At 44.5% G+C, this 18632-nt stretch overlaps 1 long non-coding RNA gene across 1 annotated transcript; it reads right to left on the reverse strand.

Moving 5' to 3' along the window:
- Positions 1-407: 407 nt before the first annotated feature.
- LOC121646238 lies at positions 408-16988 on the reverse strand. The gene is made up of 4 exons (XR_006011590.1): positions 16979-16988; positions 9592-9597; positions 5402-5408; positions 408-485 (listed from the first exon to the last, which is right to left on the reverse strand). It is a non-coding gene; the product is annotated as an uncharacterized LOC121646238 (long non-coding RNA).
- Between the last annotated feature and the right edge of the window lie 1644 nt (positions 16989-18632).

Raw genomic sequence — 18632 nt, forward strand, 5'->3', positions numbered from 1 at the left:
GCCTTGGCTGGAATTTAGGATGGATTGCAGGCACTGCAAAACAGAATGGCTCAGGATTAACTGGCTGCTCCTACTGGGGGTGTGTGTGCATTGGTTCATGCTGTTTTTTTTGTCCCTGCTAATGATGAGGATGGAGTTATTTCCCAAGCTATCTTAAATTTAAATTACATTTAGTACAAAGCAACTTGAAATGGTTAGGCAGTAGCGTTAAGGGTCTGGACTAAGACAATTTCTAGACCCAACTGGAAGGTGTTAATATTCATCCCTGTGGGACTCCAACTCTGGTCTCCCACATGGGAGACAGATGCCCAGCTAACTGGGCTAATCAGTCACTTGACTGCAGGTTCTTGGCAATATTCATTCATCCATTATCTATACCGCTTCATCTAATTAAAGGTCATGGGGAAGCTGAACCCTAATCCAGCATTTGGCAGGTGAGAGGCAAGGTACACCCTGGACAGGTCACCAGTCCATCGCAGAGCCAACTCAGAGAGACAACTATTCACACTCACCGGTAGAATTTAGAGTAATCAAATAACCAAGTAATCTTTGGTCTGTGGGAAGAAGCCAGAGAGAACCCATACAAACACAAGAACATGCAAACATCACACAGAACCTTCCTGCAGCCGATGCTTGAACCAGCGATCTTCTTGCTGTGATTTCTGCTCTTTATCCTTCTTGTTTCATGCATATTACCTTGTTTTCGCAGCATGGTCAATAAGATGTTGTCTGGATCAGTTATTAAAGTGTTACTCCATGAACCTGGTGAAAATTATCTGCAACTTCTGAAGAACATTGAAAGCAATTATGATGAAGCTAAAAATTCTATTTAGGCTTTCAGACCACAAAATTATGAAAATGACCGCTCCAGAAAGTCCAGCCCAGTTTTCCAGCCTGTGCAACAGGATTCTGTGATCTACAGTGTCAAACGCAGCACTGAGATCCAACAGAACCAGGACTGATACTTGACCAGAATCAGTATTCAACCTAATGTCATTTAACACTTTGACCAGAGCTGTTTCAGTGCTGTGATGAGGTCGGAAGTTGGACTGAAATTTATCAAGATTTCCACTTTCATTTAAAAAGTCATGAAGCTGGTGAAATACAACTTTTTCAATAATCTTGGAAATAAAAGAGAGGTTAGAGACGGTCTATAGTTGTTCATTATAGAGGCATCTAGAGTCCTTTTCTTTAGGAGCGGCTTAATAGCAGCTGTCTTTAGTGACTTGGGAAAAATGCCTGATGCCAGTGAGCTGTTAACTATCAGTAGGAGATCACTTTCTACTGAGGTAAAAACTGTTTTTAAAAAGTCGGATGGTATCATGTCCAAACAGTTTCTTGTAGGATTTTTAAATCGATCATTTTAAATTGCGCCATAACATCAGAATTATTTCCGGGTTTTAGACACATGCTAGTTTTCTTGTGTGACTGTGTGGAATTAATATTTTGCCTAATTTTTTTTATTTTTTGGCTTAAAAAAGTTGGCAAATTGGTTGCATTTCTCAGTGGAAAGGAGCTCTGGGCTTATCGGTATATGAGGATTTGTAAGTTTTTCAATCATAGCAAACAGAGTGCGAGAATTGTTGACGCTCTTGTTAATCATTTCAGATAAATGCAGCTCTCTGGCCTTCACAGCTCATTGTTATAGTTACGCAGGCTTTGTTTGTACAGCTCATAGTGAATTTGAAGTTTATTTTTCCGCCATTTCCGCTCAGTTTTTCTGCATTCTCTTTTTAGGCTGGCAACCACAGTGGTGTTTCTCCATGGTGTTTTCTGTTTGCTCAAGTTGCTCTTGATTCTTATCGGTGCAACAGCATCCATTACATTCAAGATTTTCAGATTGAAATGGTCCAGAAGTCCATCAACGGACTCTGCACTGGTTGTTGGTAACATAGCTATGGCCGCCACAAACTTAGCACTTGTTCTTTCATTAATGTACCTCTTCCTAACCGAGGAGCAGGTTGGTTGGACATTCTGAGTGATCAGTAAATCAAACAAAATACAAAAATGGTCAGACAAGGCCGAGTCAGTGACCACAACAGAAGAAATATCAACACCCTTTGAAATAACCAGGTCCAGAATGTGACCTCGAATGTTGGTCTGTTCTTTTACATGCTGCCACAAACCAAACATCCAATATGGAACAAAATTCCTTGACATTGCCATCCGCCATGTTATCTATGTGAATGTTAAAATCCCCAGTTAAGATGAAATGATTAAAATCAGTAGAGATAACCGACAATAATTCAGAAAATTCATCAATAAAATTTACACAGTGTCCTGGACGTCTGTAGATGATTAGAATTAGGATTTTAGGAATGCCCCTTAAAATAAAACTAAGATATTCAAAAGAAGTAAAATCACCAAATGAAATCTCTTTACACTGGAATGAATCTTTAAATAAGGCAGCTTCTCCTCCCCCTTTCCTCCCGTTTTGACATTTATTCATAAAACTAAAATGAGGGGGTGTGTTTCATTAAGAACTGTAGCACTTGTGTCTTCTGTTAACCATGTTTCTGTCAGAAAAAGAAAATCTAAACTGTGAGAAATGATGAAGTCATTAACTAACAGTGACTTGTTGGACAGAGATCTAACATTAAGTACAGCAGCTTTATGAAGTTTACACTAGTCTCTGTTGTATTCTGAGTTATACAAGGTACAGTTAACAGATTAGGTCGATTGACCCCACAAACTGACCGTGTTCGATTCCTTATTTACTAACTAACACAGGAATCCTACTGGGTCAAGGCTTGATCTCAGAACAGCTTTCAGTAGTAGCAAAACTACAGCAAGGACCCTGAACGCATCATGGCGTGTTATCTTTGTTGTGAATTCTGCTACTCTGGGAACCTCCTGCACATCCTCTGCCAGGACAGATGATCTAAGAGGAGGATGAGGAGGGGGAGCCCTGTATTTCTTGGTAGATGGTGGTCGCTGGGGTTCAGACCGGCATAGAGACATCCTTTGAAGACCTTGGGTGATATGGAGAAGAGGGTCTGGTGAGGGGGGAGAGCTGGGAGTTGATTTGCTGTGTCCTTCGCTCTTTATCAATAATATACCTGAAACATTGCCCTACAGTTACTCAGTTCTCACCTGTGTTCTCCCACGTCCACAGACGAGCCAACTGCCAATGACCAGATTCAACAACCCTGAGACACCTTCTTATGTACAATAAAATCTTATTCATCCGACCCTAAGGTCTCTGACATTTTGTGGGTCCAATCTGCTGAACCGTGATAGACACAGGAAATCATTCTTACCTTCAAACTGTACAACTCCTCCATAGAGCAACAACATCCACTGTTATACATTTACACTTTGCACTACATTTACATGTTTACTGTTTATCATTTTGATGATACTGTACATATTACTCATTGGCAGGATTTATCCCGTATCTGTTTATATAGATATTGTAACTAATTTGGGATTTTATTGATTTTTCTTATTGTGATTTTTATCTTTATCTTATCCTTTCTTTATTTGGTATGGAGCGACTGTGTGCACACAATTTCCTCCGGGATCAATAAAGGATTCTGATGATGTTTGGAGTTGATGCATTTAGCAGACACATGTATATACAGATCATTTAACATGCCACATGCATGGGAATAAGTTCAGACTAACAAGTCAGAGGGTCCACAGTGTTCTCCCAAAAATGTAAAACTATATGTTCCAGAAGAAGACAAACATAATAAACATAGCATGTTTAATTGCCATAAAGATTTAATCAAATCAAAGAATAGCTACAGCAAAGCATATGACAAGAAGACCCATGTGAAACAAAGAATAATGGCTGATGCATCGTGACCATGAAGAGACACACATAACCAAAATGTAAAAGCAATCATAAAGCAATCACAATTAGACACAAGACAGCAAAAAATGCGTAGACAAATGACCAGTATCACACATTACAACCATGAAGAAATGAACAAGCTCAATCTAAGATAGATAGATAGATAGATAGATAGATAGATAGATAGATAGATAGATAGATAGATAGATAGATAGATGGTGGTGAAAACCAGGAGGACCTCCTCTGACCCTTGACCTTTGATCCTGTTCCTTCTGGTCTTCCAAATGGCTAACTTAGCCTCACCGAAAATTAAATTTAACAGTAAGTGAACAGATTTTTTGCATGCCGAGTACCGAGGACCAAAAACAAAAAAGCTGAAAGAGAACTGTTTTCCAAACCTTTGAACCAAACCCCTCAAAAGCTCAAACAAACCCATCAGCCATGAACACTGAACAAAAAGATGAACCGTTTCTAATTGGAAACAAAAGGGACACCCAGGCCCTGTGTTAGGATCAAGGTGTGCCAGGTAGCTGTTGGTGGCTATGGCCCCGTGCACAACCCTCCACTGAAGGTCACCAGACCGTTTATCAATGGGTGTTTGTACAGGGACCGCCAGCAGACTTTAGGGGACGCCCCAGAGCCAAAAAACTCAGTCCACCTCGACCCCCTGACAGCCGCCAGAGAGCGTAGGTTTGAAACCTTCATGCTAATAAGGTAGAGGGCCCTCTTTCCCAGCCCTTCGAACTCACCCAGCTCTGGTGCCTGAAAAGTCAGTAAAAGGTCTTGGTTTTCCTGCCACTGCTCTATGGCAGGAGAAACTACCAGAGAGGGGAAAACATACTCGTACTCATCATCCCACTGGTCAGACAGAGTGCAGTTCTCAGCAAATGCTCTCAGTGGTTCTGGTAAAGAAGCACAGACCTCTTGTACCAACCTGCTAAGCAATCTGTCCGAGTGTATCCGCGGCAGACCGGTCAGACTAGAAACCAAGGACTTCAGTAGGTGGCAGTTTGACATAGCCTGCCTCCTTTATCCGGGACCGTAGAGTGACAGATGTGAGGATCGGAGAAGAAAACAGTTTGTTTCCAAGCAGGGGCTCCTCAAACAGTCAGAACCCAGGAGTACAGACAGGCTCCCACTCGAAGGAAAAGACCTGCCATGCCTGCAACACTGACCCGTAGAAAGGTGTCAAGCCCGTCAGGTCCAGAGACTGTGGTTGGAGCAGGAACAAATGTTTGTCGTAGCCGAAGCCCCCCGCCTTCCTCAGCAACAAACAGGCGGTGTCGATCCATGGCGATCCAAAACTATAGAGCAGTCTCTGGGCTGTCTGTAGTCTGAAGGCTGTCACACGAGAGATGATGTCAATCAGGCCCTGTCCCCCCTCCTGGACCAGGACATACAGGACCGCCGCTCTCAGCCAATGATGCCCAGACCAGAAAAAGTCCACAAGTGTTCTCTGTACGTCCTCAAGCATGCGTTCCGGTGGTGGTAGCACAATCAGTTTGTGCCAGAGGGTCGAGGCAACCAAATTATTAGCCACTAGAACCCTACCCCTGTAGGACAGCTGGGGCAGCACTCACCTCCAGTTGGCCAACCTAGCACACACTCTCTCCATGACACCCTCCCAATTTTTTTTCTGAAAACCCTCACTCCCCAAATAAACACCCCCAACTGAGGCGTTCAGGTAGCATAGGAATGGGATTGTCAGCCCACTGTCCAACCAGTACAGCCTCACTCTTGCTCCAGTTGACTTCGGCTGAAGAAGCCCGAGCATACAAGTCCAGACTGCTCTTAAGACAATCCACATCCCCCTGATTCCTGACCAACACCATGATGTCGTCAGCATAAGCAGAAACAACCAGAGAGGGGTGGTGAGACAGCCCGGCAACAAAAGACCTGATAACTGGGAGCGCAGGCGGTGTAAAAGTGGCTCAATAGCGATGGTGTACAGTTGTTCAGACAGCGGACATCCCTGTCTGATCCCTCTCTGAACCTTGACTGGACAGCTCACCCCCCACTTAAATCAAACAAAAAACATCTTTATACATCATAGTCAGTAAGGAAACAAAACCATCCTCAAAACCAAATGCTCTTAAAGCAGAAAAGAGAAAACCATGATCAACTCGATCAAACGCCTTCTCCTGATCCAGAGAAATAAAACCTACAACCAAACAGTTTACAAACGTCAAACAAGTCCCTCATCAGAAAAAGGTTGTCCATGACTGATCTGTCCGGTATTCCATACGACTGGTCCCTGTAAATGATCGATCCCAAAATGTGCTTCAATCTGTTAGCAAGAACTTTGGATAACAGTTTATAGTCTGTACACACCAAAGCAACAGGTCTCCAGTTTTTAAGTAAAGTCAAATCTCCTTTTTTAGGTAGCAGCGAAAGAACAGCGTGACTGCTGGAAAAAGGCAAAAGTCCATTCTGGGAACATTCCTTTAGCACCTCCCACAAGTCTGTTCCCAGGAAACTCCAAAAGTGTTTATAAAAATCAGGAGGTAGTCCATCCAGCCCTGGAGCCCAGCCTGAAGTCATCTGGCCAACTGCAGTAGTCAGCTCCTCAAGAGAGATGGGGACCTCCAGAAGAGTTTTATCTGCAGAGCTCAGCTGAGGAAGCCCCTCCAGCAGTTCATCCACACACTCGCTATGACATTCCTCCTGACTGTAGAGGGCGCTGTAGAAGGACACAACATGCTGCCTCATCATCACCCGGTCCTTGGTCAAGGAGCCATCAGGGAGGCTAAGACAGGTCATCTGCTTCCTCTGAGAGACAGGTTGAAGAAGAAAGAGGTGGGAACGTCCATGTCTCTAGCTGTGGTGAACCTGGATCTGACCAGAGCTCCCATAGCTCTTTCATGGAGGAAAGAACTCAGCTCTTTCCTCTTCTGGTGAAGGGTATCACTGCCAGTGATGTTTGAAACTAAAATACTGTCTTCCAGACTCTGAATTTCTTTTTCTAACTCACTAATGACCTTTTTAATTCTAACTGTAGAGTGACTAGTGTACTGCTGACAGAAGACCCTGATTTGGGCTTTACCCACTTCCCACCACTGACTTAGAGACTGGAAATCCCCTTTCTTCCCCCTTCCAGAACCCCCAGAAGTCCTGAAATAGAATGCCTTTTATTGTCATTATACAAATATACAATGAGATTAAGCCAACCCCAATGTCAGTGCAAAGAGAGCAGTATAGAAGATAAATAAATAAATAAAAGATCTAAGGTATAAAATATTTACAGAAATAAACAGATGTGCACACTCGAGTTATTTGCAGATATAAGTATGAATTGTATATACCTGTATACTATACATGTGTATAGTGTTCGAGCTGAAAATATATAAATTACAATGTAAACATATTCAAATCAAAAAATATATTGCACATTCAGAGTATTGTTGCACGTATCATGATATGTTGTATATGTCACATGACAGAATGTATTGCACATGTCGTTAGTGTCCAGAGTATTTCAGATTTGAATTCCTACAGGAGTTTAGGGCAGTTATTGCTTTTGGAAAGAAACTGTTTTTGAGTCTGTTTGTTTTAGTCCTGATGCACCTGTAGCGCCTCCCAGAGGGCAGCAGGGCAAACAGATCAGAGCCAGGGTGGGAGCTGTCATTTATGATGTTTCTGGCTCTGCTGAGGCAGCGGGAGCTGTAAATGTCCACCAGGGAGGGGAGAGGACAGCCAATGATCTTCTGTACTGTCTTTACAACTCTCTGTAGCCTCTCCCTGTCTGCTACAGTGCAGCTGCCGTACCATACTGTGATGCAGTATGTGAGCAGGCTCTCGATGGATGAGCGGTAGAAGGTCAGCAGCAGGTTGGAGTTTAGTTTGTGCTTCCTGAGGACTCTCAGGAAGTGTAGCCGCTGCTGAGCCTTCTTAGTGATTGACGTGATATTCTCTGACCAGGAGATGTCGGCCAAGATGATGACACCAAGAAACCTGATGGTGTGGACCCTCTCCACACACTCACCGTTTATGTAGAGGGGGGCTGGGTCTGTGCTGAACCTCCTGAAGTCGATGATAATCTCCCTGGTTTTCTTGGTGTTGAGAGCGAGATTGTTCTCAGAACACCAAGTAGCCAGCTTCAGGATCTCCTCCCTGTAGGCAGCCCCATCACCCCCGGAGATGAGTCCGACCACTGTAGTGTCGTCAGCGAACTTGACGATGAGGTTGTTATTGTGGGCCGGCCTGCAGTCGTGGGTGTAGAGGCAGTACAGGAGGGGGCTCAGCACACAGCCCTGTGGGGAGCCGATGCTCAGCATGCGGGTGGAGGAGAGGTGGGGACCTAGTCTCACAGTCTGGGGTCGGTCTGTTAGAAAGTCCTTTATCCAGGCACATGTGAGAGGGGGGAGGCCAACAGTGTCCAGTTTTGTGCATAGTCTGTCCGGGATTATTGTGTTGAACGCAGAACTGTAATCCACAAAGAGCATCCGGACGTAGCTCTGCTGCTGCTCCAGGTGGTTCAGCGCAGAGTGTAGAGCTACAGCCATGGCGTCCTCAGTGGATCTGTTCGCGCGGTATGCAAACTGGTGGGAGTCGAAGTCTGGGGGGAGATGGTCCTTGATGTGCTGAAGAAGAAGTCTCTCAAAGCACTTCATGATTACCGGAGTGACGGCCACCGGTCGGTAATCGTTCAGGCTGGTGATGGGAGACTTCTTCGGCACCGGGACTATTATGGAAGATTTGAGGCAGTGTGGGATGACTGCCTGATCCAGGGAGAGGTTGAAGATCCTGTTAAAGGTGGGGGCGAGCTGGTGGGCGCACGCTCTGAGCAACTTCTGGCAGAAGAAACTGACCTGTAGCAACATGATATTAAAATGCCAGTAAGAGCTGCACCTAGTAGTAGGAGAAACCTGGAGGTCCAGGGTGACTAAGTGATGGTCAGCAAAACCTACAGGGTAGATAAGCTGGTAAGTAGTCTGTTTCTAAAACTGTCTGTTAAGTAAAACCTGTCCAGCCTAGCTGCGCTCCTAACCCCACTCACCACCCTGACCCAGGTGAACTGCTTCTTCTGTGGGTTTTTAACCCTCCAGGCATCTACCAGGCTCTGCTCTGAGAGCAGCAAGGATAGAGCAGTGGATGACTGGAGATGAGGTTCTAATCCCTTCCTATCCAAACCAAAATTAACAGTACAGTTCCAGTCTCCCCCCATCACTACACAGTCACTCTGATCACACTGCTTCAGAAAGGTCCTGACTTGGTTAAAAATGACAAGCCTATCAGCTCCCAGGTTTGGAGCATATATATTAAGAAAACAGAAGGAAAAATTCTGAATTTCTGCTCTAACTACCAAAACTCTGCCTGCAACCAGCTCTGTGGTGGAAGTGATGTTAATATTAAGAGCTGGCGAGAAAAGGACAGCAACTCCGGCAGAGAAGTTTGTTCCATGAGACAAGATGTACAGGCCTTTCCACCACAGACCCCAGTCTACCTCATTCTCCGCAACAAATCTATTACCCAAGCCTTTCTGAGTGATTGTTTCTAAAACAACCGCCCTCCTTTGACGATCCCTCCCTCCATTTATGTTCAAGGAGCCCTCCTTCACCTTCTGCACGCGGAGGAGCGAAATAAAGATGACAGAAGTAGAAACCAATAAAAGGAAGATCACCCAGTGAAGCACGATGATTATACTTTGAGAGTTTTAGTCGTTTAGCACTTTGATCTTTACTGGCTTTTAGCTGTTTTCAAATACTTTTCATGTGTTTACTCAGACGGAACTGTTTCTTTTCATCCAGCAAGTCCACACCAACCACCTTCAGTACAGTCCTCGCGCTATTAACAAACTTCTCGCCATCACGAAAGTACTCAGACACTCGCACAGAATTCCCAAAAGTTTCCTCCAGGAAATCATTCATTTCCTCCAAAGTATAAAAATCCCCACTAGAAGATTGTGAACCGGCAACAGATGTACAGTCAGAGTCAGTATCATAATCCATGTTTTCTCCAGCATCAGACACAGAGGCTGCATCAGAAGCTTGCTCACTACTCCTGACGTTCCCCTCAGCCTCACTCCTGTCCTCAGCTGGAACACTCACACTCAGAAAATCAGTGTGTTCATCATACTTGTCACCACTCACCTGTCTGTCACGCCCCTCTCCTGGGCCTCCCTCCTCCTCCTGACACACAGCAGGGTCTGCAGGAACCTCTACAGATTGCCCCACACACTCCACCACAGTACCCAGCTGACTCTTCAGCTGACTTATGTGGGCAGAAAGCTCGCTTATGTCCCACACCTCCACACTCAAAACACTTCATGCTCCCTGTACTGGCATAGACCATGTAGTGCCTGTCACCGTGCTTAACTCTGAAGGAAACCTCCACAGACTGTGATGGAGAGTTTAGGAACATAAACACCTGCCTCCTGAGAGACTGAACATGTTTCAGTTTCTCACTCTTACAGCCCAGACCAACTGAGCGGAAAGCACTCGCTATTTTACCGAAACGCTGCAGCTCCCGCTCCAGTGTCTCATTAGGATTAAAAGGGTGGAACCCCGGATATCGTAACCCGGCTGGACAGCACCTCAAGCAGCGAGACGCCGCTAGCTATTAGCTCAGACACAAGTCGCTCCTCCTTCAGAAAAACCACCACACCTTTATTCATCCTGGAGGCATAAACAAGGTTTGCATGACCAACCTGTTCCCCTACGGCTAGGAGTACTGTCTCCACAGGTATGGAAGGATCAGGTTGTAGCCGAGCCCCATGTTTTAAAGATAAGGAGGGTGTTGACAAGGTTTCAGTTTTACTTGTTTCGGGACACTTTGAATGCATCGGCATCCCATAATAGTTATGCTTTTTTTTACACTCTCTATCCCATAATACTAATTTCCTTTGCTACGGGGCATCACTACATTCTGCTCAACCAATCCACGTCTCTCTCCTCTGTTCGACCACTGCCCTCATCAGTCAACAGGTAGCAGCCATGGAAGGCCAGTGACTTCTCCCGTCATTAGTCCCATTCTGGTCATTTGGTTTTCATTTCCGAAGTGTTTATGCGTCCATGAGACTGTAAGTTTGCCTCCTTTATTGCACGGTCCATTCCTAAAGTATTGTGTATTGTTAAGTTTCTGTTCAAGCTAATCTCTTTTGGTACTTGGTTAAACTGTTCATTTTGTGGGAGATTGAGGATATAAATCAGCTTCCTATACAGTTCTTTAGAGGTCACAAGTTTGGTTCATATATCAACACCTCCTTCACACGGTCCTTCGAGCCTGATTCTCAATTTCCTCAAAGTAACAATGGCTCGTCCTTGCCGTGATGTTCGTCAGCCTCGCTACCTTGACGACTTTCAGGTGACTCTCCCAACACGTCAGCTCCCTTCAAATACACTCTATGACCACTCCACCGAGGGAGCCAGTGCTCAACTTCCTGCTCCGCTCTTTACTCCAGAGAGACCAGCACATCAAACTGTCAGCTCAGAAGCAGTCCTATCAGCTCTACTGGAAATCAAGGAGGAAAATAAACAACTCAGACGGGACATGCAAAGTCTATTCATCACCCTTTCACTGAGATCAGCTCCTCAGCCTCCCCGTCCCACTGAAAGACATTCTGTGCAATTCGATGACAGTACTGTCTCATATATGCCCTCTTATCCTCCAGAACATACATCCACTCCCAATCCATATTCCAGTCAACAAATGGCTGAGCCAGAGTACTTGCCATGGCCTGAGGCAGTTCCTATTCCACCATCTGATGAGCCACTACCTCCACCGCCACCTCCAGTGTCATATCCTCCCCCTGAGGAATCAGGATTCATGGCCACCCCACAGTATGCAGAGCCATACACACTCACATCTGAACTGCCTTCAACAGAGACTGTGTACAGAGGGCTAAAGCCTCATATTCCTCACTTCTGAGGACGACCCTCGACAGTTTGCCCGCCTCAAAATAGCGCTGGACAATATCTTGCCTAAAGATGCAACAGAGTGCTTCAAGTATCAGATACTTGTTGATCACCTCAAACTGGAGGATGCCCTGCTCATAGCAGACTCCTATAGCAATAGTCCAACTCCCTACACAAAGACTATGGCTTCTCTCACTGAACTGTATGGGCAGCCTCACAAATTAGCTCTGCAGCGCATCAATGAGGTCTTAGCTGAACCACCAGTCAGGAGTGGTGATAGCCGTGGGTTTCGCCTCTTTGCACTCAGAGCCCTCGTCGGGATGCTAGAGCAGCTGGGAAAGGATGGAAAGACTGAGTTGGAGTGTGGATCACACACCTCACGCCTTTTGTCAAAGCTACCACACAAACTCAGAGCCCAATTCAAATGTATCATTGACCCCATCAGCACTCCCATTCCAACTTTGGTGCACTTTTCAAAGTGGCTCGAATATGAAGTCAGGGTTCAGGATGATGACTCACAACCGTCTCACACACAGTCATTTCGAGATGAGCGTCAGAGAGTCAAGCCCAAGCAGGTGAAATCAGGTGTACGTCCTACTACAGTACTGCTTGGATCAGAGCCCACTCTCAAGCCATCTGAGCCATTCACATCAGGTAAGCATCAGCCCAAATGGGAGAAACCCAAGAAATACTGCCCTTATTGTGATAATGTCCAACACTATTTCAACCAGTGTCCAGAGTTCAAGAAGTTCACCACAGACCAAAAAGTAGCTTGGATCAGAACGGAGAAGCGTTGTTGGAGATGTGGTAGAAATCACCAAGCTGCACAATGCTACATCAAAGCTAAGTGCCAACAATGTAATCAGACTCACCTTGAAATATTACATGAAGTCAATCTGACTACAGTTAACAGGTCAGAGCGACCACCCCCAGAGACTGTGCAGCCAGTTACTTACTATCTGGACCCAGCTATGAGGAGTAGCTGCGTTTTGCTGAAGATTGTCAAAGTCTTCCTCTACAGTGGCAAGCAGAGACTTGAAACTTATGCCAAAGTCGATGATGGCTCTGAGCGCACGATCATTCTCCAAAGTGCCGCCCAAGAGTAACAACTTCAGGGACAGCGAGAGAACCTAGCACTTAGGACTATCTGTCAGGATGTCAAGACAGTGTCAGGAAAATCAGTATCCTTCTTTATATCCTCCACAACTAGTCCTCAAAGAAGGTTTTGCATTCATAATGCCTTTACGGCAGCAGACCTTGGCCTATCCACTCTCACCCCGTTGAGACCTTACAACAAACTTACCGTCATCTCAGAGGTCTCCCACTTCACTCCTTCAGTCGAGCACAGCCACTGCTTCTTATTGGTTCAGACTACCCTCACCTTCTCACTCCAGTCGAGCCGGTACATTTAGGACGACCTGGAGGTCCAGTGGCTCTTAAAACCCGCCTAGGCTGGACACTTCTAGGCCCTGCTAAAGTCCTGATGCATCAGTCCTCCACACCTCAGTGCCTCCTCATTAACACTTCGTCTTCTTCTGCTAATCTACTCAGCCATGTTTCCAAATTGTGGCAAATAGATATTCTGATATTCATTTCGAAATGGATCGGGCTGAAACTCGCAGGACACACACGGGTGACCTCGACGGACATGCCCTGCGATTTTCATCTTCCTAGGGCAAGGCGTTCGCGAGTAATGGGCCGAAAAACTCGCGGCGGCCATCTTTAAAGATTCGGGAGCGTTGGTGGAAGGACGGGAGCTATTGCGGGCTCATTTTTGGACAGATCGATCTGAAATTGGTGTATCAGTGTCAGTGTGCCCTCAGGAGTCTGTGTCTGGAATTTCAGCTTTCTACGTGCACGTATGACCCGGTTATGATCGAGTACACGAACCCGACCTGAGGGTGCAATAATAGGGTCTTACGCGTGTACACATTTATGTTCCGAGTGCCATAACTGGACTGTACTTGGTCCGATTTTCTTCAAACTTCGAACACTTGTCAGGTATGCTACAAGGTCCCACAGTTTTGATTTTCACCCATTTTGGTTCACATTTGTGGAAGTTATGGTCTTTTGAAATTAATGTGTACTTGTGTAAGATTTTATTATTGGGAGACAGGTGGAGTTCGGGTACAGCGTGTTATAACTTGGTCATTTCTGGACAGATTGAGCTGAAATTGATATGACAGACCCAGTGGACCTTCAGGAGTCTAAGTCTGAAGTTTCAGCTTTGTAGATCCAAGTATGACCCCAGTTATTAGCCGTGTACTTGAACTCGACCTGACTCTCAATGATAAGTCTTCGCCGTGTACACCTGTTTTCAAGTGTTATAACTGGACTGTACTTGGTCTGAATTTCTTCAAAATTGGAGCTCATGTAGGAGGGTTTGCCATGGAAATCTGGTACCGAATTGGTGACTCTAGTTTAGAGTATGACTGCGCCATGACTGATAGAATTGCACCGTACTCCTGTAAGACTGTGCAGCATCTTTTCAGGTTCGGGTACGGCACCATTGCGGGGTAATTTCCGAACGCTGACGAACGCCGGGGTGGATTGGCCCGCGTTTAGGCGCCATAGGGCAGGCATTTCTGCACGGATAGAGCTGAAAATGGCAGGATCTACTCCTAGGACATTGGGGAACATGTGTGTAGTTTTTCAGGGCTGTCCTGTGGAGCGAATTGTAGAAAAGCTCCGAGAGAAATTCGCGAGAGACACGCGGCCAAAACCGGCTCATTTCTCCACGAATCGAGCTGAAATCGGTGTTGCAGACTCTTTGCATGTTGAGGAACACGTGTAGAATTTTTCAGAATTTTCTGACCAGTGGTTAGGTCGTTAAGAGCCCAAGTTGGTCGACCGCGGATCAGCGGATGACAGAGCGGACGCTGGCGGGGATTGCAGCGCTCTGCTGCGGGGAGAGGGCGAGGGAATATGGCAAGCCAAAGTGGTCAAAGTTCTTGCGGCGTTTAATGAACGTGCGTAAAAACGGCGTTTTGTGCAACTAAAACGCGTGTAAAAAGCGCCGTTTTGTTGTATTATAATTATCCCAGCCCCCCTTTTTTTTACAGCCAGTAAAATTGAACCGTGATCATCAAATCAGTAAAGAATAAGAGCAGACCACTCCAGTTCATCACTGATCTCTGCTGAAGGATTGTCTGCATTGATCCAGTAACCATGTGGTCTGCTTGTGTGCTCACATTCAAATATTGATCAAATCTGTTTTATCTTTTCTTAAAAAAAAGAAAGAAAGAAAGAAAGAAAGAAAGAAAGAAAGAAAGAGAATTCTTTCTTCACAGATGTTGACATACATACATTATTGTCTGAAACCACACTGAGCAAGTACTATGGCAAGCCAAAGTGGTCAAAATTCGCCACTTTATTGGCGCGTTTGTAATAAAACGACGTTAAATACACCGTTTTGTAGTAAAAAAAAACGGCGTTAAAAGCGTCCTTTTATGTGGCAAAAACAGCGTAAAATACGCCGTTTCTTAAAGCTTCGGTAAACGCCGAAAAATATGACGTTTTTGGTGGTCATTAAACTCCGCTTTTTGCGGTGTTCAATGAACGCGCATAAAAAGCGCAGTTTTGTTGCACTTTAACGCGCGTTAAAAACGGCATTTTGTGCAACTAAAACGTGCGTAAAAAGCGCCGTTTTGTTGTATTTTAATTATCCCAGCCCCTTTTTTGTACAGCCAGTAAAATTGAACAGTGATCATCCAATCAGTAAAGAATAAGAGCAGACCACTCCAGTTCATCACTGATCTCTGCTGAAGGGCGGTCTGCATTGATCCAGTAACCATGTGGTCTGCTTGTGTGCTTACATCTCCAGTCATATTCAAATGCACTGCCAGGATATAGATTCAGATATTGATCAAATCTGTTTTATCTTTTCTAAAGAAAAAGAAAGAAAGAAAGAGAATTCTTTCTTCACAGATGTTGACATACGTACAATATTGTCTGAAACCACACTGAGCACCAACCTATTGATTACAATGACACAGACTAAATTAATAATGTCTATATTTAATATTATAGATAAAAATGTGTATTTTCTACTATATTTACTATAGTATATTGTACTTAAAGAAGAACAGCATAACATATAAGATAAAACCTTATTAATCCCACAACAGGTAAATTTGTGTGTTACTATAACTCAACTACAGAAAAAAAAGAGAGAGAAAAGCAGATTAAAAAAAAAAATAAATACAAATGTTAAATACAAAGCGCCGTAAAAAGCGCAAGAAGCTTTAAGAAACAGCATATTTTACGCTGTTTTTGCCACATAAAAGGACGCTTTTAACGACGTTTTTGTTCTTTTTTTTTACCACAAAACGGCGTATTTAACGGCGTTTTATTTCAAATGCGCCAAAAAAGTGGCGGATTTTGACCGCTTTGGCTTGCCATAAGGGAAGGCGGGGGAGTGAACACAGGGCCATTACTGGGGTATTTCTGCACGGATTGAGCTGAAAATCGCAGGAGCCACTCGTGAGTAGTCGAGGAACATGTGTAAAAATGTCCACGTACGTTGCACCAAGCATGGCCGAGATATGACCGAGTACTCAGCGTGCCCCTGAAGCAGCGCAACAGACAGTTGAGATGGGATTTATGGCTCTTTGAAGGGAGCCGGATCTTGAGGAGCCGTTCCTTTCAAAGCGACATTCAAAAGACTGGCTCGTTCTCACAATATCTTACAAAATTTCACAATATATAAGAATGACAAACAATCAAAATATGTACCTATATAAAATCTACTATACAAGATTAAGTAATTATAGGAAAAATATAGATAAAAAGGATAAACCTGAGCAGTCAGTGCAAATTCTAGTAAATGTTTTGGATAGAACTCACAGTATTTGTTTACCAAACAATACTCTCTGCCCATAGATGCTTCACATGAACGGAGCGTGTTGGACATCAGACTTCAATGATGTCACATTTTATTTATTTTATTTTCATTTTACTCAACTGTACTACTTCTTATTTACTTATTTATTCATTTATTTATTCATTAAGTCAGTCATTTTTAGCTGAAAGGGGGGGGGTTGGGCTTGGTGTGTGTGTGTATACGTGTGTGCGTATGACTGTGTGAAAGATTTCATTGAGTGTTTTTATTCTTATGTTTTTAATCATGTGAAGAACTTTGTGTTGCCTATGGCATGAAAAGTGCTGTATAAATAAAGTTTGATTTGATTTGATTTGATGAAGACAGTGTCAGAAATTTGTATATAAAAAGAATGGCTCACAAATGAACGGCTCACAGCTGTGAATCGATTCCCATCGTTCATTTAAAAGAGTCGTTCAAAAGAATCGATTCGTTCATGAACGTCACATCTCTAACAGACAGACAGCGAGTGGATGCTTAGACGGCAGCATGCCTCAAAAGTTAGGAAGCTTAAAACGAAAAGAAAAAAAGCTGACGCTGGAGAGAGAACAGATGGGTTGACAGTACGTCACCCAGTTCTTTCAGAGGCGAGGTGGTCGGTCAGTTCGTCTGATGGAAAGTTGTGGAACTTCAGCTTGTTGTCTCTTCTAAACTTTGTTCATATAAGCTAGCTCACTTTGCTCCCCATATTGGCTCATATTTCTGAATAAAACTCTGGATTTTATTCATTTCACAATTTTAGTCAAATAATTAATGCAGACAAACAATTAGCAAGCAGCTCTGCTAGAAAAAATAAAAAAATTAAATCACGCATGTTCCGAACAGAAACTAGAGCAGAAGAAGTAGATACTGCCAGACATTCCCTCTCACCCCTCCCCACCTGAACATGTCCAAGTGGCCCCTGAGGAAGGAGGTGGGCAGCTGAGTGTTGAATTATTTGATTATTGTTAAGAAAAAAAGGTATAATAGAAAAATAGTTTAGAATTAATAATAATATATATATTTTATTTATTTATTTAGACCGATTTGAATCGTTTAGAAAATGCTCAGCTATCGCTGTAATGTTAGGTCAGGTCAGTAGTTTGGACTCATCCTCCTGCTTTGCAGTAGGAACAGAGACATTTCTAGTGCAGCAGACTGGGTGACTGTTTCAATCCAATCAGAGAAATATTTACATTTTCTAGATATCAGAAGATTAACTAGCAATAACCATATAGCATCATATGTTTCCCCACTAATCCAATGCTTCACTTGTGAGTCTACAGATCTGGAGATAAATAAGACTTCATGTGCTGCTACATGAGAGAAACAATGACGTGGAGGATTGGTAGTCAAATCAGTTTCCCTTCACATTGTTGGTGAAATCACTGAAAACACCTTTAAAACAAAATAGTGGGAGGCCACCAGAAATAATGGTTGTGATACTATTATAAATTACATTACATCATTGGATATACTATATAATTTTGTATGCCATGTACACTACAGAGCCAAGTCCAGGATCATCTTCAAGTTTGTCAGAGAGGAGAGTGGAAATGGAGGAAGACATCGAAGAGGGTACAGATTCAGATGATGAGGATGAACCACGAGAGAGTGTAGGAAGACTCAGAGAGACAGCAGAGAGTGAGAACATTGAAAATCAAGCTGAAGATGTTGAAAGCTGTCCTCTGGTCCGCCTGGGGTGTCCCACACGGGGCATGGTGGGTGGGTTGTGTGTGGTGTGAATGTGTGGTGGTGAGTGCTTGTGGGTGCGGCGTGGGGGAGGGTGTGAGTGTGGGGTTATGTGGGGTGCAGATTGAAGTAGGTGGGGAGTGGGGGGAGGGGGCCGATAGCACCCTGGTTCCCGGGGTGTGAGGCTGGAACATTGGGGTGTGTGCTGGCCTACGCCGGGTGGCTGTCTGGGGGGGCCTGGTCTTCCTAGGGATGTTGCGGGCCCTCTGCCTTTGGGGGGTGGGACGACTGCCTCTGGGGTCCTGGGGCCCTGGACCCTTCGCTTGGGCTGCCCTGGGTGACCGGTCCCTGGCGGGGCCAGCGGCTGCTGATCTTGGCCCACTGGGACCTGTGCCCCGGGGACCGTGGGGGGCTCTTGCTGGAGCTCTCC

Source organism: Melanotaenia boesemani, chromosome 9 (assembly GCF_017639745.1).
Source record: "Melanotaenia boesemani isolate fMelBoe1 chromosome 9, fMelBoe1.pri, whole genome shotgun sequence".
NCBI lineage: Eukaryota > Metazoa > Chordata > Actinopteri > Atheriniformes > Melanotaeniidae > Melanotaenia > Melanotaenia boesemani.